This window comes from Mirounga leonina, unplaced genomic scaffold, assembly GCF_011800145.1.
Source record: "Mirounga leonina isolate KUSES-001 unplaced genomic scaffold, KU_Mleo_1.0 Mir_53, whole genome shotgun sequence".
Lineage (NCBI taxonomy): Eukaryota > Metazoa > Chordata > Mammalia > Carnivora > Phocidae > Mirounga > Mirounga leonina.
In genome coordinates, this window is record NW_023270807.1 from 16,355,107 (window position 1) to 16,382,283 (window position 27,177).

The 27,177-nt window shown below is 37.0% G+C and overlaps 1 pseudogene; it reads left to right on the forward strand.

Annotated features, from left to right (window-relative positions):
- The first annotated feature begins 5,525 nt into the window (after window positions 1-5,525).
- On the forward strand, window positions 5,526-6,355 carry LOC118001629 (annotated as a pseudogene).
- Window positions 6,356-27,177: the final 20,822 nt, after the last annotated feature.

Here is a 27,177-nt window from a genome sequence, read left to right on the forward strand (position 1 = left end):
ACTTTATGGTGTTCAAAGACATTTTATATAATTTGCTTGTTTGAGTCTAACACCCACACAAGGGAGTAACCAGATTCCCTGAAGAGAAACTCTGCCCAAGATAAGAGATAAGACAAAAGTCCACTTCTCATGATTTATTCTTTCCACATCTCCACTGATCCCTCTAGTTTATTCCAAGAACACTAACTGAGTAACATACAGAAAAATGATCCAGTGTCAAGTCAAAGAAAAAATAGTGCTAATGTTTCAAGTGTATTACATCACTTACCCATTGGGTAAGTTCCTTAAACCCTCTGAGCCTTAGTTTGCTTATTGCTAAAATAATGTATAATAGGGGCGCCTGGGTGGCTCAGTTGGTTAAGTGACTGCCTTCGGCTCAGGTCATGATCCCAGAGTCCTGGGATCGAGTCCCACTTTGGGCTTCCAGCTCAGCGGGGAGCCTGCTTCTCCATCTGACCCTCTCCCCTCTCATGCTGTTTCTCTCTCTCTCTCTCTCTCTCTCTCTCTCAAATAAGTAAATAAATAAAATCTTTGAAAAAATAAATAAAATAAAATAAAACAAAATAAAATAAAATAAGAAAGTGTATATAACGCCTATCTCATAAGGTCATTGGGAATACCAACAAGGTGACATATGTGAATGATTAGGGCTCAGTACATAGTAAATGCTCAGTAAATTGAAGCAATTATCACAAAAGATGAGGAAGTTGATTTCATGGGTTAAGAAGTTTCAAATTATACTACATTTAGTAAAGCTGTATAACATGTTGCATTCATATTTGAGTTGAATTTGATTACTGACTCTGGCCCTATTATCCCATAAACTTAGGTAAGTTATTTTAACACATCTTTGTATTCAGTCTCCTTATCTGTAAGAATAAAATGAAGTGAGAATAACTACTTCATATGGTTTTCTGAGATTAACATTGAATAATATATGTAAGGCATTTGCACCATTCATGCTGCGTGCATTTGCTTATTAAATACATTGCTTTTCTTTTTTTTTTTTTTAAGATTTTATTTATTTATTTGACAGAGAGAGACACAGCGAGAGAGACAACACAAGCAGGGGGAGTGGGAGAGGGAGAAGCAGGTTTCCCGCAGAACAGGGAGCCCGATGCAGAACTCAATCCCAAGACCCTGGGATCATGACCTGAGCCAAAGGCAGACGCTTAATGACTAAGCCACCCAGGCGCCCAAATATATTGCTTTTCTTGTTCTTCTGAATTATGGGGTGGGACACTCCATCAGGGGTCTTGAGTAAACCAGAGACCAGAGAAGGAATCGCTCCCTGGATAGTTCTTAAGGATATGCCCAGGAAAGGAGAAGGATAGCTGCCTCCTTCACAATTTTTCTGAAGTTAAGTCTTACTAAAGATATTGGTTACCAGCAGATTCATGGCCATTGCCTCATCTTTTTTCTAACAGCTTTGAGATATATTTCAGATACCGTACAATTTGCCCATTTGTGTGTACAATTTGGCGGTTTTTGTTTATTCAGAGTTGTGCTACCATCAGCACAATCTAAATTTAGACTATTTTCATCTCACCTAAAGAAAATGTTTTATTCATTAGCATTCCCCATTCTCTTCCTCACTCCCTCCTTCCCAAGTTCTAGGCAGTGACTATTTCCTGCTTCTATGTATTTGCTTGTTATATAAATGTATATAATTATATAAAAGTATGCACATTAAATTTATGGTATTTTGTGTCTGGCTCCTTTCACTTCAGTGTTTTCAAGGTTCATACACATGAGTACTTCATTCTTTTTTTTTATTGTTCCCCCTCCCAAAATTCATTGTATAGATATTGCATATTTTCTTTACTCATTCATTAGTTGATGGATATTTGAGTGGTTTGCAATTTGTAAGTATTACAAATAATTCTGCTATGATAGGTATATATCTGTTTACAATTACAATGGTTTCCAGGTGAAACAACCCTTTTATCCTTGTAAAATATCCCTCTTTATCTCTAGAAACATTAGAGATAATGTTAAAACATTAGTTTTGTCTCACACTGCTATAGGCTCTACAACTCTTATGGTTACTATTTGCATGGTATATATTTTTCCATGCTTTTACTCTCAACCTATTTGTATGTTTAAATCTAAGTATTTCTCTTGTAGACAGCATAACATCAGTCTTACAATCTCTTTTAATTGGATTGTTTAATCCATTTATAGTTAGTGTTATTATTTATATAGTTGGATATACCACTGACATTTTGGTTTTATTCCCATGTGTCTGATGTCTAAAAAGACATCAAAATGTTTCTGTGCCTTTCTTTTACTGCTTTCTTTTGCACTAAGTGAATATTTGGTAGCATAAAATTTTAGTTACTTTAATGATTATTAACGATATTTACTTTTTGAGTTATTTTCTTGGTGGTTGCTCTTGGGCTTAAAATGTTCATCTACTGGGGCACCTGGGTGGCTCAGGTGGTTAGGTGTCCGACTCTTGATTTCAGCTCAGGTCATGATCTCAGGGTCCTGGGATCTGCCCCCTTTGGGCTCCTTGCTCAGCAGTGAGTCTGCTGGAGATTCTCTCCCTACCCCCCCCACTACAACTCCCCCCTGCCTGTGAACTTGCTCTCTCTCTCTAAAATAAATGAATAAATCTTTAAAAAAAATGTTCATCTACTTATCACACTATATTTATACTAATTTCAGAAAGATTTAGAAATTTTACTCCTAGTTTCTCTTCCCTTTTTGTGCTATTATTGTATACATACTGCATCTACATCTATGAAGAATTCAAAAACAAACTTTTATTATTACTTTATATAATCATATCTTTTTAAAAAGCTAAAAAAAGAAGGCAGAGCAATAACATATTTATAGAATTTATTACATTGATTTTCTTAATTACCCTTTTTAGTTCTCTTCATTTCTTATTATGGACACTTTCTAGTGTCATTCTCTTACTACAATAGAGCTTTACATCTTGTTGCCACCTGTCTCTTTTGTCATGTTATTTTCAAACACACATTTCTACATATTATAAACCCCACAATTCATTAAATTGTTTTTTAAGTCAATGAAAAGAAAAAGTAATCAAATTGATTTGTCTTTTATAATTACTACATACTTATTTTTTCAGAGCTCCTCATTTTTTCATGTGGATTTATTCAAAGTACTATTTGGTTACTTTCTTTCAGCCTGAAGAATTTCAATAGTTCTTGTAAGATAGGTCTACTAGAAACAAAGTTTCCCAGTTTTTGTTTATTTGAAAATGTATTTATTTTATTGAAAATGTCACCTTCATTTTTGAAAGACTGTTGAAAGATGATTGATAGTTCCCCACTCTCTGCCCTCAGGATCTTGTATATGTCTTACCACTGCCTTTGGCCACCATTGTTTCTGATAGAAAATCAGCTGTTCTATTATTGAGAGTCTATATATATATATAATGAGTCACTTTTTCTCTTTTCAAGATTTCCTCTTTCTCTTTATCTTTCAACATATTGACTATGCTGGGTTTGGGTTTGGATCTCTGTGTTTATCCAAAATTGGACTGAATTTTTTGAATTGGAGTTCACTGAGTTTTTGTATATGTGGATTAATGTTTCTTTTAATCAAATTTTGGAAGTCTTCAGCTATAATTTTTTTTTTTAATTTTTTTCTCCTCCTTTTTCTTCTCTCCTGGTATTCTCAGTACACACTTATTGGTATGTTTATGGTGTATTATGTTTCTCAGAGGTCCTGAACATATTTCTTAATTATTCCTTCTCTATGTTCTTTACATTGTATGATCTATATTCAAATTGATTGACTCTTTCTTCTCATGCTCAAATCTACTTTTGAGATGTGAATTTTTCATTTCAGTTATCAGACTTTTCAACTCCAGAATTTCCATTTTTTTAAAGTTTTTTCTATTTATTGATATTTCCTTAGATATGGTATTATCATCAAGTTCCTATAATCCTTTATAAAATGAGCATATTTGTAAGCTGCTTTCAAGTCTTTGTCTGGTAAATCCAACATATGGTTCTCTAAAAGGCAATTTATATTGCCTGTTTTTTTTTTTTTTTTTTACTTTGAATGGGTCACACTTTCCTGTTTCTTTGTAAATATCTCATTTTTGATGTTGATGAAAATTGGACATTTTAGATAATACATTGTAGCTGCCATTTGTAGATACTGTTCTTCTCCCTCTGGGGCTTGTTGTTGTTTGCTCTGATCCAAAAATGGCTCTCTTTTACTGTCTCTTTCCCTGGGTATCTCTGTTATACTTCTTGTTCTAATCTCACTGATCACTCCTTAATTGCTTTTTTGATGGTTCCTTGTTTCCTTCCATCGCATTAAAGCTTTCCCACATATTTTTCTTTATCTTTCCTTGGAACCTCTGACTTCTGTCTACATATTCCTTGTTGGTGTTTTCATTCACCCCTGTGGTTCCAGGTTTCAAGTGTCAGTTATCCTTGACTCATTTCCTTGACTCATTTCTCTTTTAAGCTTCCACACCATCAGCTGACAAGTCCCTTTGAGTCTACCTCTCCAACATCTATAATTCTTTATCATTTTCTCTTACACCTATAAATAATACCCTGAATTGTCTCCTGCTTTTAGTCTCCATCACTCTTCTACATAATATTGACAGAATATTCTTCCTTAAGTACAGTTGGATTATGACCCTCTCTGCAGTCCCTGCCCCAAAACCTATGGAAAGAAAGAGACAGGGAGAGAGAAATGGAAGGGAGAGAGGGATGAAGAAAGAGATAAGTTCAGACTCGGACTTCAAGCTACCTTTACCTTCTCATCCAAAACATTCCATTCCATTATGTATCAAAGGATGTGTTCCACTTGCACACCTATGTATATGTTGTCACCTCCATATAGATACTTGCCCCTTATCTCTTGCTTAATGAAATTTTCTCTATCATTCAAGAACATTCTCAAATGGATGGAGCTGCTCCTCGTTCTATAAACTGGAATTGATTTCTCTCTCAACCCTCATAACACTTGTTTGTATCATCTGCATGTCACAGTTAAATAATATATTATAAGGTTGTCGGTATACACATTTCAGTTCTTCTACTCCTTGAGGGTGGATATTATTTTATTTATATCATGATGCCTAACCAAGCACATTTAACATTCATATTTATATAAAAGTGAATTTATTCAAGAGGATCTCAGATAATGACGATTATTATACTGTCACTGAGAACTTATCCATCTGATTAATTTTATTTTTTAATATGTAAGCATTTTTTTTTACTGAAGGTAGTTGACACATCTGATTAATTTTAACCCTTTCACAGTAGCCAGGTTGGAAAGTTCTACATTTAACCCAGCAATGTTACCACTATTCTAATATTTGTGAATAATCTGAAACAACCGGCCGACTCTCTGGCCCGCCCTCTGTAGGACACACACCAGGAAAGTAGAGCCGGGAGGTGATCGCCAGTCGCGCCCTGCCATTGCAGGGGGTGCTTTCGGAGGAGCGAGACGCTGTCCATGAGAGCCTGGAGGTGAGGGCCTCATTCCTGGGTAGTGTGGGGCGGGTGGATCGATCACCGCAACCTACCCCAGGTCTGCCGGACTGATCAAGCAAGCAGTCCCACGTGAAGGTCTCCCCCAGTGGGGAGGACTTCCCGGCTGTTCCTCCAAGGCCTTGCGTGCGTGAGTATCAGGGCTGTGAGTCTTTCAGGGACAGGCACACAAGCAAGCCCAGAGGAAAGAAAGAAATAAGGAACACCAGTAAAGACCCACGTTTAGCGCTATTGAGCACCTTCTAGGTTAAACCCTCAAAGCACTCCTGTGACTAAAGCCACATCATGTCAATAGTTCGTTCTTCCGTCCATGCCAAATGGATCATGGGCAAGGTGATTGGAACAGCAATGCACAAAAACAGCTAAAGTGTTTTGGATCCCTATTTATTAAAGTACTTTATTATTTTTTTTTAAGATTTTATTTATTTATTTGAGACAGAGAGAATGAGAGAGAGAGAGAGCACATGAGAGGGGGGAGGGTCAGAGGCAGAAGCAGGCTCCCTGCCGAGCAGGGAGCCCGATGCAGAACTCGATCCAGGGACTGCAGGATCATGACCTGAGCCGAAGGCAGTCGCTTAACCAACTGAGCCACCCAGGCGCCCTATTAAAGTACTTTAATAAGCAAAAAACTTTTGCCTACAATGCTCTTCAGCAGTGCACAGTTGGGGATATGGTGCTTCTCAAAGCTCTACCTGTTCCACCAACAAAGCACATGAAACAGGAACTGGCCGAGATCATTTTCAAAGTTAGACAAGTCATAGATCCATTGACCAGAAAACCCTACCTACCTGGAAAGCCCAGTCAGCTTTTTTTACTTAACCAAAAATCTGGAAGAACTCAATAGCTCTTCAGCACAGTGAAAGAGGATTGGAAGAAGGAGCCAAAGGGGAAGATTTACAAGTCTGCTTTATGAAAAAAGAAATTTTTCTAAGTTTCATTACAAACGGTCTGATTTCTCTTCTGGTATTTATGGAGTAGCTAAAAGTAAATGAAGTAAAGGCCTTGTTAAAATTTTTCATAGAAGTTTAAGGTCATGTTTTAAATTTCCTTTTCATTGGACATACGTTCCTTTTATAGTAAGTGTGCTTAGCAGTCCCTTGCATTGTTTTGTAAGCTCACTGTTTTAAAAGGTGTATTTTTTTTTCATTCAAAGGAATCTTGAATTTATCTTAGAATCTTTATTTGGGGAGGAAAAATCTTTTGATATAAAACAGATAAGACTGCAGTAAGTGACTATTTATTTTTGGTGTCATATATTTGAATTTAAATTTTTTTTCTCTGATTTAACCAGTTACAAATGGAAATAATCAACAGACTTTATCAAATTAAAGTCTGTATTAAGAATGTTGACACATAGAAAATAAAACTTGAAAATTAAAAAAAAAATCTAAAATCAAGTTGTTTTTTCTATGAGTACCTATAACAAATAATGCAGTACCTGGTATATAGTAGGTCTGTCAAATTAAATGACTAAATGAACAAAGAAACATTTTTGGCTTACCATTTTTGATTTATGGCTCTAACAAGTGTCTTTAATAATGGCAAGTGTTTGTTTTTTTTATGATGGCTTCTCCTTTTTTGAAAATAGCCAACAATAATGAGATAAGTTTGGTGCATAATATTAGTAATCAATTTATTAAAGCAATTTTAAACACAAGAATGAAAATAATAAAGAGGTTGATTTTTATGCCAATCCCAAAATCTTTCTTTTTAACTAATTTGCCAGGCACAGTATTTCTTTAGCCATAACTTATATTAATTCCATTAGAAGCATTTAGAAATAATCTGTTTCTGTTGTCGCCTATTTTGTACTCTGATTTGTTATTTCAATGATGCCACTTAAAAACTTGGTGCCTAGGTGGCTCAGTCCGTTAAGCTTCCCACTCTCGATTTTGCCTCAGGTCATGATCTGAGTCATGGGATCGAGCCCCATGTTGGGCTCCAGCCCCATGTTGGGCTCCATGCTCAATAGGTAGTCTTCTTGAGATTCTCTCTTAAATCACATTGCATATGAAGTCAGGATTGGACACCATGCTTGACCAGGCTCTGTGAATACATGGGGTTTACAAGTGGGAACTGTGTGTATATGATTCAATTGAAATTGAGACAAACACTTCTTTATATAGCTTTATGTACAGCTAGGGAAGATATTATAACAAACTAAACCATTAACATGATTCACAATAGTCAATTTTGGACAGTTGTTTTTCTTCCTTGCCCTTTATCAAACAAAATACAATGATTTTGTATCATTGTATGATTAAAGATGTACATGTTAAGAGAAGTTGATTTTTAGATTACCTAGGGAAAAGAACAAGTCCAGTGAGTTTTTTAGAAGCAGCAGATATTTAGGATGGTTTATAAATAGCCCTGTCTGCAAGGAGGGTGACAGAGTGAGAGTCCTCTACAATTAATAGGGATAAAACTTTTCCCTTTCAGTTCTTTTATGGTTCTGTTATTCTAAAATGATAATAAGAAGCAGTAAAACCTGTATATAATCTGGAGGATATTTGTTTTACTCCAAACGTACTCAGCATTTCATTGGATCATTAGCTCCACGTGGAAAAATATATGCCATGTTATTTTCTTTGAACCTCTGCCACAATTTTTGACATAATTCCATAATGTAGTTGGGTATGTAATTCATTTTTGCTGAAATAAACATATTAGCTTAAAATATTGGGATGAGAAGTATGTTTTAATTTGGAAACACTAAAATATTAGATGATGGGAATTCAATGCTGCCTCTCCTCACAATCCAGCATTCCTTAAGAACATTCCATTGAACACTTTATACCCTTTCCTTAAAAAAAAAAAAAAAAAGGTTCTGCATTTAAATAAACTATGAAATTTAAGTATCTTTCTTAGCGATTCATAGTTTTGGCCCAAAATGTCACTGAAATGTCCTAACATGAAGAAATCAGTTTAACTGTTTTATCCAAGTTTCCCCCCCCCCCAAAAATTATTTTGATCCTGGAAACTCTTTTGCAAGGAATTCTTATTAATATTTCACAAACATTCTGTAGCATTTACTTTGAGAAAGGCTGCCAAACATACATTTCTGAAATATATGGCTGTGCAATTTAATCTAGCCCTATGCAGTCTAGAAGAATCTAGAGGGGTATGAAGAATTTCTGGCTCATCATTTGTATAAGCTTGTGTTGTCAGAGCATTCTCCTTCAAGGACTTCAAATGACTGCATATTCCTGGATTGGCTGCCCAATGGTGGAAATCACACCAGAGATGCTGTTCTGCATTAAGGCAATGCTGTCTCTCTTCTACTATAGTTAAGAAGACTTGTTGGCTTTTTTCCACATTCTGCTCCCATTCACAGATGAGCCTTAGAGAGAATCTGGAAATGGAAGGCCTTTATGTCTGCTGTGAACAGGGTCAATTCAGTGTGGCAGCTGTGAGCTGGTGACATAGACTTATATTGACACAACCCACTTTTTTGCTGCAGAATCACAAAGTGAAAGCACCCGGGGCTCTTCTGCCGTTTTCAATAAGATACGAATTTTTCTCTTCCTTGTACTAAGCAGAGATCTGTCATCTTGACTTGTACACTAAATGGTCCATTCTGACTGCCTTGTTTGTGTCCAATCCCAGCCAGAATCCAGAAACATGTGTTAACATTCGGCATGTTTGGGGGCTAGTTGGAAGGGCCTGAGGCAAAACTCCCTGATGCCTGCTGGAGGCTAGTCAATAATCATTAGCCCTTCAAGTGGTGGATGCCCAACATAAACTGTATTTATTTATTTAAAAAAATCTTTACTTTAAGCCACAGGGAAAGGCATTTTAGAGTAGGCAGTTTCCCTGCAGTTACTAGATTGTAATAAAGACACAGTTATGAGGAAGGAGGAGGCTCAGAGGGAGCACTGTTCTCAACAGAAAGAATGGGAAGTCATCAAAATTAATTAATGAGTCTATGTATAGCAATGTCACTTAGTATCTTCAGTTATTTTCTCATAGCCAACCTTCCAAAGTTCATCACTCACACCAAAAAAAAGATCTCTTTGCAAAGGGGAATCACCGGTATGCAAAATAATGCATCAAGCTCTTCTATGTACAAAACACTCCATTGGTTAAATTAAGAAATTAAATATGATCACTGACTTGGTGCTTTCACTCTGAAAGAGACAAACTGAGGACATTGCAATTAATAAAAGAATATACAGAAACACAACTTCATAAATATTGGTCATATCTAAGTTAAATAAGGTATCTTTTCTATAGCACAACTTTTTCTTTATTTCAGTAGTGGAAAGTGAAGAATACTTATTGCATACAGAGCTTACTGAATAAGAAATGATGCATTTATTGGTGTTTTTTACCCCTTTTAAATTTCTCTCCAAATTCTAATGCTATAACCCATACTACACCATCTATAAGATAGGGAAGCCCATCAAATGAGCTCTGGAGTACATGTGCATTCATTCATCCTTTACTTAAAGAAAAACTTTGTGATTCTCTTCTTTGAACCCAGCTCTGTGCCAGGAAAATTCCTCCTAACATAAGGACAACAACTTTCAGCCAATAAAAGTAACTAGCAATGCAGCTATTGGAGTACTTTTCCCAAAGAGTAGATAAATAGTAAGAATCTCAAATCTAAGCCCATTAATTTGTTGGCTTTTATTGATATAATTTATGCATATTCAACCCAAGAATATGAATTATTATGCATTTCTTCTGGCCTATTTTTTAGGCCCTTACTCAGATAACATTTCCACTTGAAGCTTTGCCTAAAAAGCATTGCCTATAGAACTGAGTTTCTCCTTGGACTTGGGTTGAGAAGCCAAAGAGAAGGAAATAAGGCAAAGATGAAATAAAAGGATCCAGGGGGGAAGCTACAAGGACTCAGAATGAGGGCAGCAGAACTGCCACTGGGCTGAAGCCAGGGTAGAGCCAAGCACCTTACAGAGTAAAGAGCCTTGGAGGAGAGCCATAATACATCCAATCATAGTCCCCTTGAAGCATCAAAATGCAAAGCAGAAAGATGGGAGAAAGCTACAAAACAAGGCAGAAACAAGGATTATCTGAACAAGAGAATGGAACCTGAAGGAAGGGAGTGGGCAGACCACAAGTGGACTCACTGAGACTTTGGTGTGAAGCTCTCAGTTACTTCTGGTGGTGGCCTTAGATTATTAAGAATGCTGAACTGGTAAAAATAAGGAGGATTGGGACATAAATAGAGGTAAGTTATAGGCATGGAAGGCATAAAACTTGGATGTGAATATTACTACCAATTTCCACTAATTATTATTTATGCTACTTTAGGCAAATTGCCTAACTTCTCTCAGAGTCCTAGGGTTCTTTATTTGGAAAATAATAATCCACCTTACCTCACTGCTTATGATAAGATTAAATAGCAATGTACATAATGTGCAAAACACAGTAATTAGGATAGATAAGTATGCAATAGTAAATGGTTAGCTGGTGGTGTTAAATTTTTTTTAAGATTTATTTATTTATTTGAGAGAGAGAGAGTGAGCGAGCATGAGCAGGAGGGGTAGAGAGAGAGAGAGAGAATCTCAAGCAGACTCCGCACTGAGCATGGAGCCCAAAACAGGGCTCAATCCCAGGACCCCGAGATCATGACTTGAGCTGAAACCAAGAGTCTGACCCTTAACCGACTGTGCCACCCAGGTGCCCGTGTTAATATTTTTAATTTGACATTAATAATATCATAGAAGAACTTTGAGTTCCTACAGACATCTGTGGCAAAGTAAGAAGAAAATAAGTATTCCAAAGCCCATAGTCAAGTAAGAGCTAAGCAGAGCTTTGGATTCCATTCGCTTGCATTTTCTTTTCTCTCCCAGGTTGCGAAAATATATAATGATGGTCAAGGTCAACACAATATGGAGAAACATATATATGGAAAAGCATAGTAGGAATCATCAGAGAGCACAATGTGCAGTGTATGGGGAAGACCTATCCTAAGGCCCTGATAATAAAATGAGAAACTATCCAGAATCTACAAGCCCATAATATTTGGTCATTTCAATGCAAACTGTATTTAAAGGACTGTATTTAAATGACTAGTGCTGGACTCTTAAACTGACATACAAAGGTAAAATGATTGATATTTTATTCACTTCAACTCTAGCTCATCTCTAGGCAGAAATTCCACTTTTCTTGAATGGCATTACGGATCTGACGTTCTAGGTCTTTTTTTTTTTTGACCAACGTATTTTAAAAGGTATTATAATCAGTCATGAATTAGAGATGAATTAGAGTTATTTGTCTTCCTTCCCTTGCAGAGTGGTTTGCATAGAATAAACCACAATTTTGGCTTGTTGAGTTAATAAATAGGGGATCTTGTAGGTAGTAAGATCCATCTCTTATTCTTTTTTATATCACCCTTTATATGGAGTCTGACATGTAAAAAATGTGAAACCTACAATTTGAATTACATGATGATTGAATTGCTGCTGGTTTTACTTTCTAGCACTTTAACTTTTATTTGAAAAGAACTGCTCATTGGAATGTTCACCAGCCAGCTGCTGTGGCTCACTCTTTCCTTTTTAGTTTTCTCACCTTACAGTCATTTGTGGAAACCCACTGTGGGTGGATAGTTTTCTACTTTCCTTTGATGTGGGTCAGAACCCCAAATTAAATAGCCAAATATCCCAAATACTCCCTCTTTCAAACATGTCTACAGAACCTGAATCAGGCAATAGTACCAATTAAAATGAACAAACGTAAAGATGGTAATGTTTTTATTCTTATCGGAAGTTATCTAATCAATACATAATCATTTATCTCACCTTTGTTACTTGAGCCCCGCCCTGATTTCTTCATCACAACATCAAGCAAGGACTTTTCCTACTGATTCTCCGCAGGAGGCCAGAGAATCAACAGTGCAACTCACATTTGTAAACCGCCTCAGTATTTCCAAGAAGTTTTATATAAATTATCTCATTAAGATTAGGATTCAGGGGGCACCTGGGTGGCTCAGATGGTTAAGCGTCTGCCTTCGGCTCAGGTCATGATCCCAGGGTCCTGGGATCGAACTCCGCATCGGGCTCCCTGCTCCGCAGGAAGCCTGCTTCTCCCTCTCCCTCTCCTCCTGCTTGTGTTCCCTCTCTCACTGTGTATCTCTCTGTCAAATAAGTAAATAAAAAATCTTTAAAAAAAAAAAAAAAGATTAGGATTCAGTAGGGACCATCTAGTCCAACCTATCATTTTTCTCCATATTCTGCAATAAAGCAGAAGATGGCAAATGTTTTCAGTACACGGTCAAATAAGTATTTTAGGCTTTGCGTACCATCCTGTCTCTGTTGTAGGGTGAAAGTAGCCACAGACAGTATGTAAACAAATGCGAGTTAAGTGTTCCAACAAAACTACAAAAACAAGTGGAGGGCTGGACTTGGTCAATGGTCTGTTATTTGCCAACCCGTGCTATAAAGGGTTTGTTTACTAATCTCTAAATATATCTTGTGTTTTCCCATCTCTTTGTACTTGCACATGGCTGTTGCTTAGCCTGCATGTCCCTTTGTACAAACTAGAAAAAGGAAAAATGTGCCTCCTCTGAGACAATAATTTCGATAGAGACTAGCCCTTGGGGAGAATGAATTAGAAAAAGATTTTAAGCTCTTTCAGGGTCAGGGTCATATCTAGGTATTCAACTATAAGGCATTTAACAATTAATATTGCTGAAAGAAACAAAAATGCAGCTTCAGAAATACCTCATTTCCTTTGAACTTAGAACATCAGATTAATCCTTATGCATCTAAATTATTTTCCAGCTTTATGTTTATATGGGAATTAAAAGGGGTTGTGGCAATTCACAGTTCCCAAATAGAGAGTGTGAGAGGCCAGTGTAGTAGGGATTTTTTTTAATTTGCAGCATCTGAAACTTTTCATTTATTTGGAGATTTTTCCCCCAGATGGATGTTGGCAAAAGACAAAGTTCATCTTCAATATAACACACCAACAAACCAGAACTATTTTTTCAAGCCTCTCCTGCAGCTGGCATGGAGATATGACTACATTTTATCAATCACATGGACTCACCTTACACTTTGGACCTGGAGCCTCATGACACAGGAGAGGACCCATGGCAGAACCACTCTTGAGGCCACAGCAGCTATACCTAGGGCTCAGAGGTGGTCGCTAAGCCTGTAGGGTAGGTAGTAGCCTCACCAGACAGGACCTCTCCTGTAATTTTATCCGTGATTAGGTCTGCTGCTTAGTTTCTCTTGTTTTGCTCATTATGTGAGCTTGGTTGGCCAGCCTTCTTGGATACTTTACAAACTCAATAATTTTCCAATAAATTGCTTTTTTCTGATAAATCACTGAGATGCTTGCAACGAAGGAGGTTAGTTGATACAGCCTTTTCCTCCACATTCTCACCAATAGATGTGATAGCTCTTATTAAAAATTTACCAGTGTGATAAAGAAAAAAACATACCTTATTACTGGGATAATTTTTAGTTACCAGACTCCTAGAGTAATTGGACGCATTTCTTTATTAATTTTTAGCCATTTAAATTTCCTAGGACTGTACTTATTTATCATCTCTACCCAATAAACTTTACCATACTCTTTAATATCAGATTTTTAATTTTTTTCCTTACTTATTTTCAGGATATTATTTATAATGTGGATAATGCTATGTTAAGTTTTTTAATTCTGGAATTTGTTTTTGATGCACTATATAAAGAGACACTGCAAAGTGGGGTGGGCGTTATCGTTACATAGTTGACCATTTATCTCAACAACATTCTTAGACTTTTTCTCCTTTCTCTACTTCTTTGTAAGATTGGGCAAGTTCTTTGTTTGTTTGTTTTAACAATTCTAAATCTCAAAATGTTTATCAGAATACTTATTTACCATGTAATTTAAAAATTCTCTAATTATGCCATTTATCTCTATTCAGTGTGATCATTATACACAATGTTAGGAGAATAAGAAAGAATGAGAGACTTGATAGTATTTTATAGTAGTAAGAGTCTGCAGTTAAGAAATGAATACATCTTACTTATTATTTCAACTGATAAAGCACAAAGTCTTGATATTAAAAAGTTGATTATACTAGAACTTGGTCAATGAGAGAATGTGGAAACAAGGGAAACAAGAAGAGCCTGAAAATCTACATGAAGTGCATGCAAGGATGAAATTCTTATAGACCACTGAGTTCCTTGTCTGGAAGGCTGTAGAGAGAGACTTATCCAAAGCTCTCATATGAAATAAATGGACAAAATTCATTCTATGCATAGGTGAGGTTTTGTGTTACCTATAAAATTATAAAAGATTAAGAAAAACATAAACTCCAATACTAATATACACGAACTGTTAGTTGACAGATTATGGGCCCAGTCTGAAAAATGTAAAACAATGTTGGTTCCGATAAAATTCTGGAAATGTCCAACTAAGGTATGATTGATCCCCAGAGTAAGGCAGACAAAGGTAATAGTTATGCCAATAGACTCCAAAAGACACTGCCAGGAAGTTGGTAGTAGTTCAAGTAACTTCACTCTTCACACTGTTGATAAATTTTACCTTATGAGTCACTGTCACTTCATCATATTGGCCCTTCAGAATCTTTCCATTCTGAAAATCTTATATGTGAGAAGCAGCTCATAAGCTTTGACTCAACCACCTATGACCAATCAGGCTTGAAATTATAATCTTGGGAGGTCAACGACTTGTTTACCTGTCTCTTGAGGTGTTAAACAAAAGACACCAAAAATATGAACTTTAACCAACATGGAAAATTTCCTTTCTATATATTGTGTTTTTTTTAATATTGTAGCATAATTTGAGGATGACATTTGTCAGCATAAGAGCAGTTACATGGGAAAATACTTACTCTAGCTTTATTTCATAATGGGCTGGGATAAGAGTTGGGGACATATACTAAGAAGGTATAATTTAGTATTGACAGATTTTACTCACAAGCTAAGATGACTAATGGTGATAATAGTGATTTAAGCAGAAAGAAACCATTATTTATTTAAGCAGAAGTAAACAGTGATCTAAGCAGAAGGAAACACTGAAGCAAAGAATTACCTCTGACATGCTGTGAAGATAAACTATATTCTTAATTTGGTGGGGGAAAGTAAAGAAAATATATTGAATTATAATTCTAAGTTGTTGGTGAAAACATGGTCTTTACTGTAATATTCCAGTACTGAGAAATAAGCTTACTACATGATGAATAGTTACGATCTCAAGAAACGGTTTCCAAAGGCAATTCAAGAATATGCCTAAATAGATAAAATTACAAATATATTCAAGACAAAAATAATAAACCTAAAAAAAATCTTTCCACAACTTTTAATTAGAGCAGAATGAAACTTCGCAGCTTCATCTGGGACACTTCAGAAAAGGAGTTCAGTGCCCTAGGATGAACCCAGTCCCTGACTGACAGGTCAGAGTGTTTTCACTTAATTAAACCCATGGAGGGAAGTCCTCTTTGGGTTTGTGTGGAGGATATAGAAGAAGTGTAAGAATGCCTTTCCTTACCGTGCTTGTGTGAAAGGCTGCTTTAGCTCCATTGCATTCAAGACATTCCCACTTCCACACCCCCAGGCATATACTCCTACCCAGGGGCCAGATATGGAGAGAATCTGGCAGAAGGCATTCCTTGAGTCTGTTCCCGTTACTCTGATAATTTGCTTTTTTGCAATACTTAAAAACCATCATTTTTAGCTTTGAGAGCACAGAGCCCACCCACTGAGGCAAAGTGTTCTTTTCTTGACTAAGCATATGCCCGAATCTTGGAAAGAATGTAAGAAGAGGTGAAGAAGGCTCCACAGTTAGGAAAATAATTATTTAAGGTTGGAAGACAAAATTTAATCTTTTGAATGCTAAAAGCTAAAACCTATATCAACATGATACCCAAAGAAGGATGCTGCTTTTCCATTAATTCTGTCCATTCATTCATTTATACAGGCATGCAGTTAATTTTGCTGTCCACCTACTGAGTGTCAGGCATGTGTGGTCTTTGGTGATTAAGTGGAAAAGAAAGACAAAGTCCTCATTCTCATGGATCTTGTATGCATGAAAGGCCTGCCATTGATTAATGATGTCTCATGTAAGCTTCATGTTAGAATACCTTAGGTCCTATGTATAGACATTCAATCTTTGGAATCCAATCATTTGGGTCCATTTGATGTGAGACTTAAGGTGCAAGTTTTAGGATATGTTGTTGATGATGAGGCCACCTGGGCTATCAGAGGATAAGAGCCAGAAAGAGGAGGCCCAGCCCCGCTCTGACCTGGTGAAACTCTCACCTCCCTGGCTACAGGAGGCATAAAATGGGCACTGGGTGGCCCTGCCTGCTTTTCCACCTGATTTATCCTTTGCTCTGTATTGCCAGATTAAATCCATTACCCATGATTACTAAACATACGTGACTGCTATGACTGTCCTCCCAAATGTCACATTCCTGCTGAGTCACCCTTACTGGAGCTCTTGGATGCTGACATTTTCTAATCAAGAAGATGTATGGAAAGCAAGCAGACAAAGTGAGAAGGTAATTACATATCCATCAAAGTGAACACAAATAGGTTAATGGCAGGGAAAGCAAAGGGAAATAGTTACTTTAATTAGAGTAAGCAGAATGGTCTCTACCAAAGGTGACACTGAAACTACCAAGGATGATAATAAGCCTGACATGAGAAAAGCTAGTGAGAAGGTCTTTCCATTTAGAGGAAACAGCTGGTGAGAAATACCTAAAGCAGTGAAGTGCATTGGCCCTAGGAATAGAAAGCAGGCTAGTGTAGCAAGAATAAGGGAGTTAAGAGAAGGTGGTATAACAAGATGTTGAAACATTAGGCAGAAACCAGGTCAATCCAAGCCTTGTAGGCCATGCTAACATCAATCAGAAGATGCTTTGCGTTTATCTGCCAGGTTTTTGTTTATAGCTATTCAGATGGAGAACAATAGACTGAAGTTCTAAAGGATAAAATAAATACAGCTAAACAATGACTTAGCAAAAATTAAGACGTGTACTAAATATTTAAATGGCAACCACGTCACTGATAATTAGTCTCCAGAGAACTGCCCTCATTATGACACAGATGTGAGAATGCTATGAAACTTTTTATTAAGAAAAAACTACAGCTTCATGTTAAGGACTTAACAATTCAATTATAAATGAGTAGAATTAAATAATGTTGGTTTTCTATCAAATTCCTTAATGTTTTTCTGGAACATGATAGACACTTAGATAAAATTAAATTGTGTTTCCAATCTTAGCAATAGTATATAACAATATACTACATTTGGCTTCTGGATATTTGTCATTCTTCATGGAATTATCCATATATACGTATATACTATATGTATGCTTCCATATTACCATATAGTTTAATGGAATAAATGGCTTGTTCTTAGGCAGTTTGCAAAGCATCAGCTTTACTATAAGGGTATAGACAGACTCTACATTGGGCATGAAGAATGCTCACATACCATACTCTCTTTTTAAAAAAGTTAATATTATTAATATTGAAAGAGAAAACCTGAAAAGCAAATAAATCTCCAAACGTAGAATCCTTAGATTTCTATTATAATGAAGAATGGAATATCACATAATTTAAGAAGAGGGGGCAAGAGATCTTATAAAGATTAAGATCTTCAGATCTGCTGTAAGATTGCCCCATTGCTCTTAAATGAACTTGAGAATAGATCAGGATGAAAGAGGCCACACATACAGTAGAAGAAAGCCACCTGGCTCCCTAACAGAGGTCAAGGCCAGGTGCATTTTCTCAACCACTGGGGAGAAGCATGACTTTCCATTTTTCCCTGTGTTAGACAGAATACAGCATTTCAATCTGAATCACATATGCAGGATGTGTCCTGCTGTGAATGATAGAATATACCCACATAAGGAGAGAGAGTTTCAAGTAAGAAAAATGATGTTTCTCGTTTAATAATTTTGGTGCGTTGCAAAGCAGTGTGAACTTTTCTTGAATATATATTGAATATCCAGCAGAATCCCTTCCTTGAAGCCAATTTCTCTAGCTTTCTTGTCCCCTGGTATATCTTCAGCATTTGGAAAAAGGTCTACCTCATATTAGGTGCTCAATATATTTGGTTATTTATGAAGAGAGATGAAATAATAGAGATGTACAGTGTAATATTCTCGATATACAATGTAAATCCTAAGTCAAAATCTGCTCCTAGATTTTGGCTTGGCTACTATCTCTCACAATTAAGATACTGCAGTAGTGGTTAAGAGATCAGGGCTCTAAAATCTGAGAAAATTCATGAGTCATTTCTGACTTAACTACTTGATAATTTTATAAAACTGGGTCAGATACTTGACCTTACAAAGCCAATTTTCTCCTTAGAAAATGTATAAAATAACAGAAACCACCTTCTACAGTGATTATGAAGATCCAACAAAGTAACACAAATTACTTAGTAACATACCTCACTCATGTTAAGTGCTCAGTGAATGGTCATCTATTAAAACAAACAACTGAATAAGCAAGCATTATTCAACAGTAAAACTATGTCTATCCTGTGCTTTCTAGATTCATTTCAAAATCTGCAATTTTCACATCCAAAGAGAGTTGTGGTATTTTTAAGTCTTAACACATAAAAAGTTTATTTCCATATACATAAGGCAATCAGCAAATGGTACACAATCAACATATAAAGATAATTGGATATCTTATACAAGACCAAATGCTTTATTTATTCATAATTGAGGGAAAATAATCATTACCAACAATTAAGATAGAAAGTCAATCCATTTGATTAATCATGGCTTTAATTTCATGCTAGCTTATGATGTGGTCTACTGCACAGGCAGACTACAAGACTTTCTAAATTATTTTATAAGACTTTTAAGTCTTGGGGCACCTGGGTGGCTCAGTCGGTTAAGCATCTGCCTTTGGCTCAGGTCATGATCTCAGCTTCCTGGATTAAGGCCCACATTGGGCTCCCTGCTCAGAGAGGAGCCTGCTTCTCCTTCTCCCTCTGCCTACAGCTCCCCCTGCTTGTACTCTCTCTCTCTCTGTTAAATAAATAAAAGAAATCTTAAAAAAAAAAAAAAGACTTTTGAGTCTGTTCTTTATTCTGTCAGAAGTGAGTGTGAATTTTTCAACTCACATTAGGTGATGCCTACAACAAGTAATGCTAAGTGACTTCCAAAAACCAACATTCTTTCTTTTCATGTGACAAGTCAGTAGATGTGAGACCACAGCTACAGTTCTGCTCCACAACAACTGAGTTTGGGTCTGTTTCCCGGTCTTCTTCAGTCCAGGCTTCCAGGCTAAAGCAGCAACCCTTTAGTGTGATGTGTCCATTTTTGTGTCAAAGGGAAAGACCCAAAAGAGCTGGGAGAAAACTGCAGATGCCTGCTAAATCTTCTTCTCAGATATGACCATTGAGTGAAACATATCACCTACATACCACAAGGCCAAGTACAAAGTCAGTGAGGCACGGACCTATATTCTTCCCACACATGTTACATGACAATGGGTAGAGATCAATAATTACTTTTTACCAGAGGAGAAAGTGATGAAACAATGCTAAATAGGCTTCATAGAAACTGGAATTCAAATGAAATTTCCCCACCTGTAAACATAATTTGAATGAAATACAAACCAGGTGCAGATCTTCAAGAAGGCAGATAAAATATTTGAAAACATTTTTTGAGTGACTGTAAATAGTAAGGTCTAAATCTCTCTGTCCATGTTACTTGAAAGTGTATTTGACAGAAGAATAAATCTGTAAATCTCCAAGATTTCCTAATGGGAACAGATGAAGAGAGCATTAAGCACACATGAGGATGAAACCATAGGGCATCACCGATTCATTTTGTCTTTCTGATAAGATCTTCCCTTTATAAATAAAGGAAAACAGTTTTAGAAAAGAAGATGAAAACCAATCAAACATAAAGCCATATTCAAACCCAGTCAAAGAGGCTAATCTCCCAGGAAGGACAGTGGATTGATACACTGGGAAGATGAATCAAACAACATCCAAAGCCGAGAACCAACCCTGAGATTTGACAATCAATGAATCACTGGACACCTAATCAGCCTGTCTCCTTAGAACACCATGATCTAAAGGCAAATCAATAGCAGTCGATCATATTATGATCTTGTTAAAATGGTGAGTGATGAGTGAAGACCAGGCAGTTGAAAACTTTCTACAATATTGCTTTGGGCAATAAAACATAGGGATTCCAAGGAGAAAATCATGAGGTTGGCAATGTAGGAAATAAGGCCAGTCTCTGACAGTTAGCATGTCGGTAATAGATGAGATATCTGACCTGAAGGACTGTGCTGTGAACTACAGGCTACTTTGGTGCCTGGAAGACCTGGAGGTAATATATATCAGAGATGTCCCAAAGGGGCTTTCCAGAGGTTCTTGCATCGGAGAAATGTCTTGTAATCTTTCTTTAGAAAGTCTCAACAGGCTAACAACAGGAAAGTCAATCTAGAGATGACTGAGTACCTCAAGTCCCTAATTTCTAGCAACTAGTGATCTGAGGTAAGGTGGTTCACCATTCTATCTCATGGCTGCTGGTGAGAAGCAAGGCAACATGGAAGCTTCTTTACTAAACAGCACTTTTGCTTTTTTAAGTTAGGTAGTAGGGCAAGAGGTGATGGATACATAGGTAAATAGAGAGACAGAGCTTTGCACACCCTTTATTTTTTCATTCTAACTCAGTAATTCTCAGCCAGGAGCTATTTTGCTCCCGCAGGGAATGTTTGGCAATGTCTTGAGACATTTTTTTATTTTCACAGCTGCATAGATGCATAGATCTCGTGGGTAGAGGCCAAGGATATTGCTAAACATTTTACGGTGAACAGTATCATCTCCCACAACCAGTAATTATATGACTCAAAATGTTAATAGGCTGAGATTAAGAAGCCCTGGTCTACCTGAAGCTTGAACTCTCTGAAGACATTACTTACTCTGTGACCCTCTCAAGTTCTGGTTCTACCTGAAGGCCTCTCGATTTGCTGTTCCCTCCATATAAAAAGTTCTTCCCTTTTTCCTCTTCATGATCTGCTTCTTTGCATCCATCATTTGGAGTCAGATACACTTTCTCAAGTGAAGCCTTCTCTCAAACTACCTGCCCCTCCAGTGCCTGCTTTGTTTATCAGTATGTGCTATGTCATATGATTTATTCTGTTTGTTTCTTGTCTATCTTCCCATATTAGAATATGAACTCTGTCTTTTTCTCCCAATGATATATGAGTAGTACTTAGAATAATGCCAAGTGCATATAAGAAATTCATAGATGTTTATCAGTCCATCCTATATGGATATCTTTACCCAGACTGTAAAGGTCTTAGGTGGATACCCCAAACTCTAATAGAAATGTCCAGGAAGACAGAACTGGAATGTAATGGTAAATTAACAAGCCTAATCTAATCAACTGCTTGGATTATCATATCACTAGCATGAAACATAAAAGAAGATGCCCAAAGAGGAAAAAATGTGATCATGGGCTGTAGTAAGTAATTCAATACTGAGGAAGGGAAAGCAACAGGGAGGGAGGGAGAAAGAGAGGAATCCTGTGTGTAGCAGCCATGAATATAGTCATTTGAGAGATATGTACACTCTGCTGTGGGGTATGAGTGACTCACCAGACCTCGTCATAGTGGGATTGGGAATTTATGAGTTTTCACCTCCTTTTGCTCAGATTCTATTTTTACTAAAGAAGTAACCTCAGCTTTCTAGTTACTCTAATATTGAAAAAAGGACTACTTAAAGGATAGGTAAAAATGGTTTGGTCCTAAAAAGTGACCCAGGCAATTAGAAAGACCTAGGAAAGTTGCACATTTTAACTAAGCCACAGTTCCCACTCCTGTATATGCTAGTATCTACTGTTTGGAGAGACCATAAAATTTAGCAGCAAATACCCAAAATATATCAGTGTATTTTTGTTTTGGTTTTGAAATTTTTTTTGGCTATCATGATGACAAAGATAATTTATACTTCAGTCTCTTTTTTTTATTTAAATTCAATTAGTCAAGGTATAGTACATCATTAGTTTTTGATATAATGTTCAATGATTCATTAGTTGAATATAACATCCAGCGTTCATCATATTACATGCCCTCTTTAATTCCCATTACCCAGTTACCCTATCCCCCCCACCCACCTCCCTTTCCTCAACTTTCAGTTTGTTTCCCTGAGTCAAGAATTTCGTATGGTTTGTCTCTCTCTCTGATTTCTTCCCATTCAGTTTTCCCTCCCTTCCCCTATTGTCCTCTGCACTATTCCTTATATTCCACATATGAGTGAAACCATATGATAATTGTTTCTCTGAGTGACTTATTTCACTTAGCATAATACCCTCCAGTTCCATCCATGTCAATGTAAATGGTAGATATCCATCCTTTCTGATGGCTGAGTAATATTCTATTGTATACATAAACTACATCTTCTTTATCCATTCATTCATTGAAGGACATCTCTGCTCCTACAGACACTTCTCCAGAGAAGACATACAAATGGCCAACAGACACATGAAAAAATGCTACACCTCACTTGCCATCAGGGAAATACAAATCAAAACCACAATGAGATACCACCTTACACCAGTCAGAATGGCTAAAATTAACAAGACAAGGAACAACAAATGTTGGCGAGGATGTGAAGAAAGGGGAAACCTCTTACACCATTGGTGGGGTTACTTCAGTCTCTTTTGACCTTAGTCAATGTGGATGAGTGTCTCTGAATCTGACCAGCCATGGAAGTCCTGACAAGAGTGAAGTTTTAAAACTTTAAGGATAGAGATGTCACTGAAGTGGCTTTGTCTTTTGAAACTCAACCAAAGACAGCCAGAACCAAATGAGCTTGTCCTGTATAGTAGATACTACCAGCACTCACCAACATCTGGTTTCCTTCTCTTTCTAGTTACACAGAAGATCACACTTCCCAACCCTCTTGAAGTTAGGTGGGGTCATGTGACTAGTTCTGGCCAATGGTAGTGAGTGGAACCTCTCATATGTGTCATTTAGAAGCTGAAACAGAAGAGCAGTATGAAACCTTCACCTACCCTCTCACTTCCCCCTCCATGGGGACTGCTGAAGCCACAAGTAGAACTGGTGTTACTTGCATTAATATGTCTCCTGAATGTATGAATGGAGTAGAATGCCCCAGTGAGATATAATGGGCATGAGTATAAAAATTTCTCTTGGTTAGGCCACTAAGATTTGGGGATTGTTTGTTTTCCCAATGTAGATATATGTTGTCTGTAAAACTTGTCTCGCCAAAATATAATAGGATAAAAAGAAAAATTTAGAACTAGTGCTTAGTGGAGCCTGGAGCAATTGTGACCCCTCCCTACTGGGAAGAGGAGAGTGGAGAATGACACTGTGGGGGACGAGGGGCATGCCCACGTGCACACATGCATGTTTACAATGTGATTAGATGGATTGCACATGAATGGATAACTGCAGATCTAAAGTGTGTGCATGCACGCATGCTCTAGGACATAAAACCCTGAATTAAATGCATCCAACTTTTCTGGTACTTCAGTAATTCTTTATTCTGTAGAGTGCTGCATTCCTTGAATTATGAACTTGCAGGAGATTTACTGTAGCAGGCTCCTTGAGGAGTATATTTTGGCTTCACAGAATAGGGGTAACTCTTACTTCCAGCACAATATATGCTCAACTAAATACTCTCTATAAAGTCCAGAGAAGGCATTCAGGGAGACAGCTCATGACTAAAAATGCGACACATCATATGCAATTCACTGACCCTGAATGAGCACATGGGGTTGTTCCCTAGAACCAGACACTTGCTTAGAGGTACCCTCACCATCATACATAGGGCTGAAGATTGCAGTACTCACAAATCTCCACAATGGATCATGATGAATGGGATAGGTTTTCATCAGGGTCCACGGATAAGAACTTTCTTTTTTTTTTTTGTGAGAGAGAGAGAGAGAGAGTGAGAGTGAACATGAGTGGTGAGGACAAGGTGGGGCAGAGGGAGAGAGAGAGAGAGAGAGAGAATCTTCAGCAAGCTCAGGGCTCCATCTCACAACCCTGAGATCATGACCTGAGCTGAAATCAAGAGTCGGAACCTCAACTGACTGAGTCACACAGGCATCCCAAGAACTCTTGTCTACAGATAATCAGCCTAACCAGAAATAAAACTTAACCTCTGCTTTTTGTGGGCTAATCTAAAAATTAGGAGTGAATGTGAAGCGATCCAAAATACAATACTGCTTAATTTTGCAAGTCAGAGAAAGAAGAAAGCAGAGTGAAATAGTATTGTGATAACTCCTTCAGAGTGTAAATGTTATATTCTCTCCTTCTCTCTCACTCTCTCTCTGTCTCACTTTTACTCTCTCCTCCATCACCCTTTATGTTCCTATGAACACAGCATATGCCTTTACCATGAATCATGACCAATGAATAAAATCTTCCAACTAGGGTTTAGCAATTTATACTTATTTTTTCTAATATTGAATTGTGTCACTCAAAAAACAAATCCTCCCTTGGATTCCATAGAATAGAGAAAATTTTGTCTACTAGGAATTATAATTAATATGGTAACACTTGTTGGGGCACCTGGGTGGTTCAGTCAGCTAAGCGTCTGCCTTAGGCTCAGGTCATGATCTCAGGGTCCTGGGATCGAGCCCCACACTGGGCTCCCTGCTCTGCTGGGGAGTCTGCTTCTTCCTCTCCCTCTACCCTGCTTGTGCTCTCTCTGTCTCTCTCTCAAATAAATAAATAAAATACTTTTTAAAAATATGGTAACGCTTGTTTTTGTAACTCCTAGTATTTTGTAGGATTTTTCAAATAAAAATAAAGAAGGTAATAATTTTTGCTAAAACTTTCAGAGGCAAAGATAATTCGCTCCAAGTCAACAAACATAGTCAAGTAAATGATAAACGCTTGTCTAAATAGAATCTACTCTTAAAAAAGTCTACTCTTAAAAAGTCTTAAAATTGATTATTAACTATAAATTAACACTCTCTTTTTTTCTGCCTTTTCCTCAATTTATTTTACTCCATCTTCTGACCTCAACCCCAGTATAATCTACTCCTATCTAAATTTTGATCACATTCAGCTGTGATTATGTAATATCAAAAACAACTAAAAAACAGCTTAAGAGGTGTACGTTATTTCCTTATGCAAAAGACACACACATCTTTATAAGTTTCAGATTCAAGGAAGTACTCAAATCCAAACCAGATGTTAGCCATAATATAAATAATAATTTACTATTTATTAATTACTCATTGACTTCATGCCAAGGCCCTTAATTCATTAAACTCTAATCATTACAAAAACCTTACAAGTTGGTTGCTGTGACCCCTACTTTGTTAATTAGGAAAATGAGGTTAATTTGTTTGCCCATTCATTAGCCAGCAAAACATTCAATTTGGCACATGTAATTAAAAATTATATTTTTAATTCTTCAATTCTCATTTGTCTACTTACTACACATTTATTTATTTTCTTTTTACTTGCTACATATTTAAACTCAACTTTCCTGGTCCACAGAAAAAGTTATATTTTTATGAAGAGTTATGTTTTTTTAAACAATTTTTTAAAAGATATCTCCAGGAAAAAGTGAAATAGTTGGCTAAATGAATTACCAGTGGAATCTACTTATAAGTGGGTATTTTATCTTTTGCTTTCATTTCCTCTCCCTGCTAGTATCCCACACTCCTAGATAATTTAAAATTGTTGATAGAGATAAACATCTGTGTATCTTAATATGTCCCCTCCTTTCTGATGTCTCTAGTCTACCCTATAAAGCTACCCCATGAAACTCTGGAATCTTTTAAGAAAGGGACTATGCTTAATTCATCTTTATTTTCTCAATGACTAATAACATGCCTAGGCACTTAGTAGATGATCCCTAAGGGTTTGTTCACTTGGTTAAGATAATTCATCATTTAATCCTTTTTTGTATTGGAGGTAGTTTCTCTACAAGGGTTTCTACAACTAACTGCCCTCTTTGCTACCCAAGTCTGAACAATATGAAAGATAAGGACACCATTATTACAGAAAAGGACTAGGTTGGAGGATGACCTTTAGTGTGAAATCCCGAAGATCTCATAACTGAATTCCAGAATTAGGCAGAATTGTTCATCCTAGGGCACAGGCAAGATTGGGCACAAGCTGATGTCACACTCCCACTCCCAACTCTAAGGAACAGAGATACTAGAGGAACAGAAGGAAAGAGAGGAAGGAAAGGTGGGCCTGAGCCACACATGCCCAGCAGTTGCTCTCAATACTACTAGCCAAACAATCCTCTTCATCTCCCCAAAGATGAAATAAATAGTGAGTTGGAGACAGACTTGTAGTTACGGAGCTCCCTTCACAGAAAAGAAACATATCAGAAATGGAGAAGTGTTCCCAAATAATATTATATGGCTTTCATCCATACCTTAAAATTGTGTTAGCTTGGAAGTTAATGATAAATTGCAGGATCTACTTTATTTGCTAATGTTGAGAGGAGAGCTCCCCAGAGGAAAAGAAAGTTGTGCACAGCAAAATAGCAGTATTTAATAGAAAGGGCAACTATCAATTATAAAACAGCAGGAAGGCCATTTCCCAGTCTGCATTCAAAGACACACACACACACACACACACACACACACCACTCTGGAACCAAAACTGGCTGTGTGTAGGAGGTGAGAAAAATCAAAATGATGAAGTCCTCATCACCGCCTCCCTTGGGGGACTATAGGAATTCCCTGGAGAAGTTGCCAAAACAACTGAGTTGAGTCTCAGCT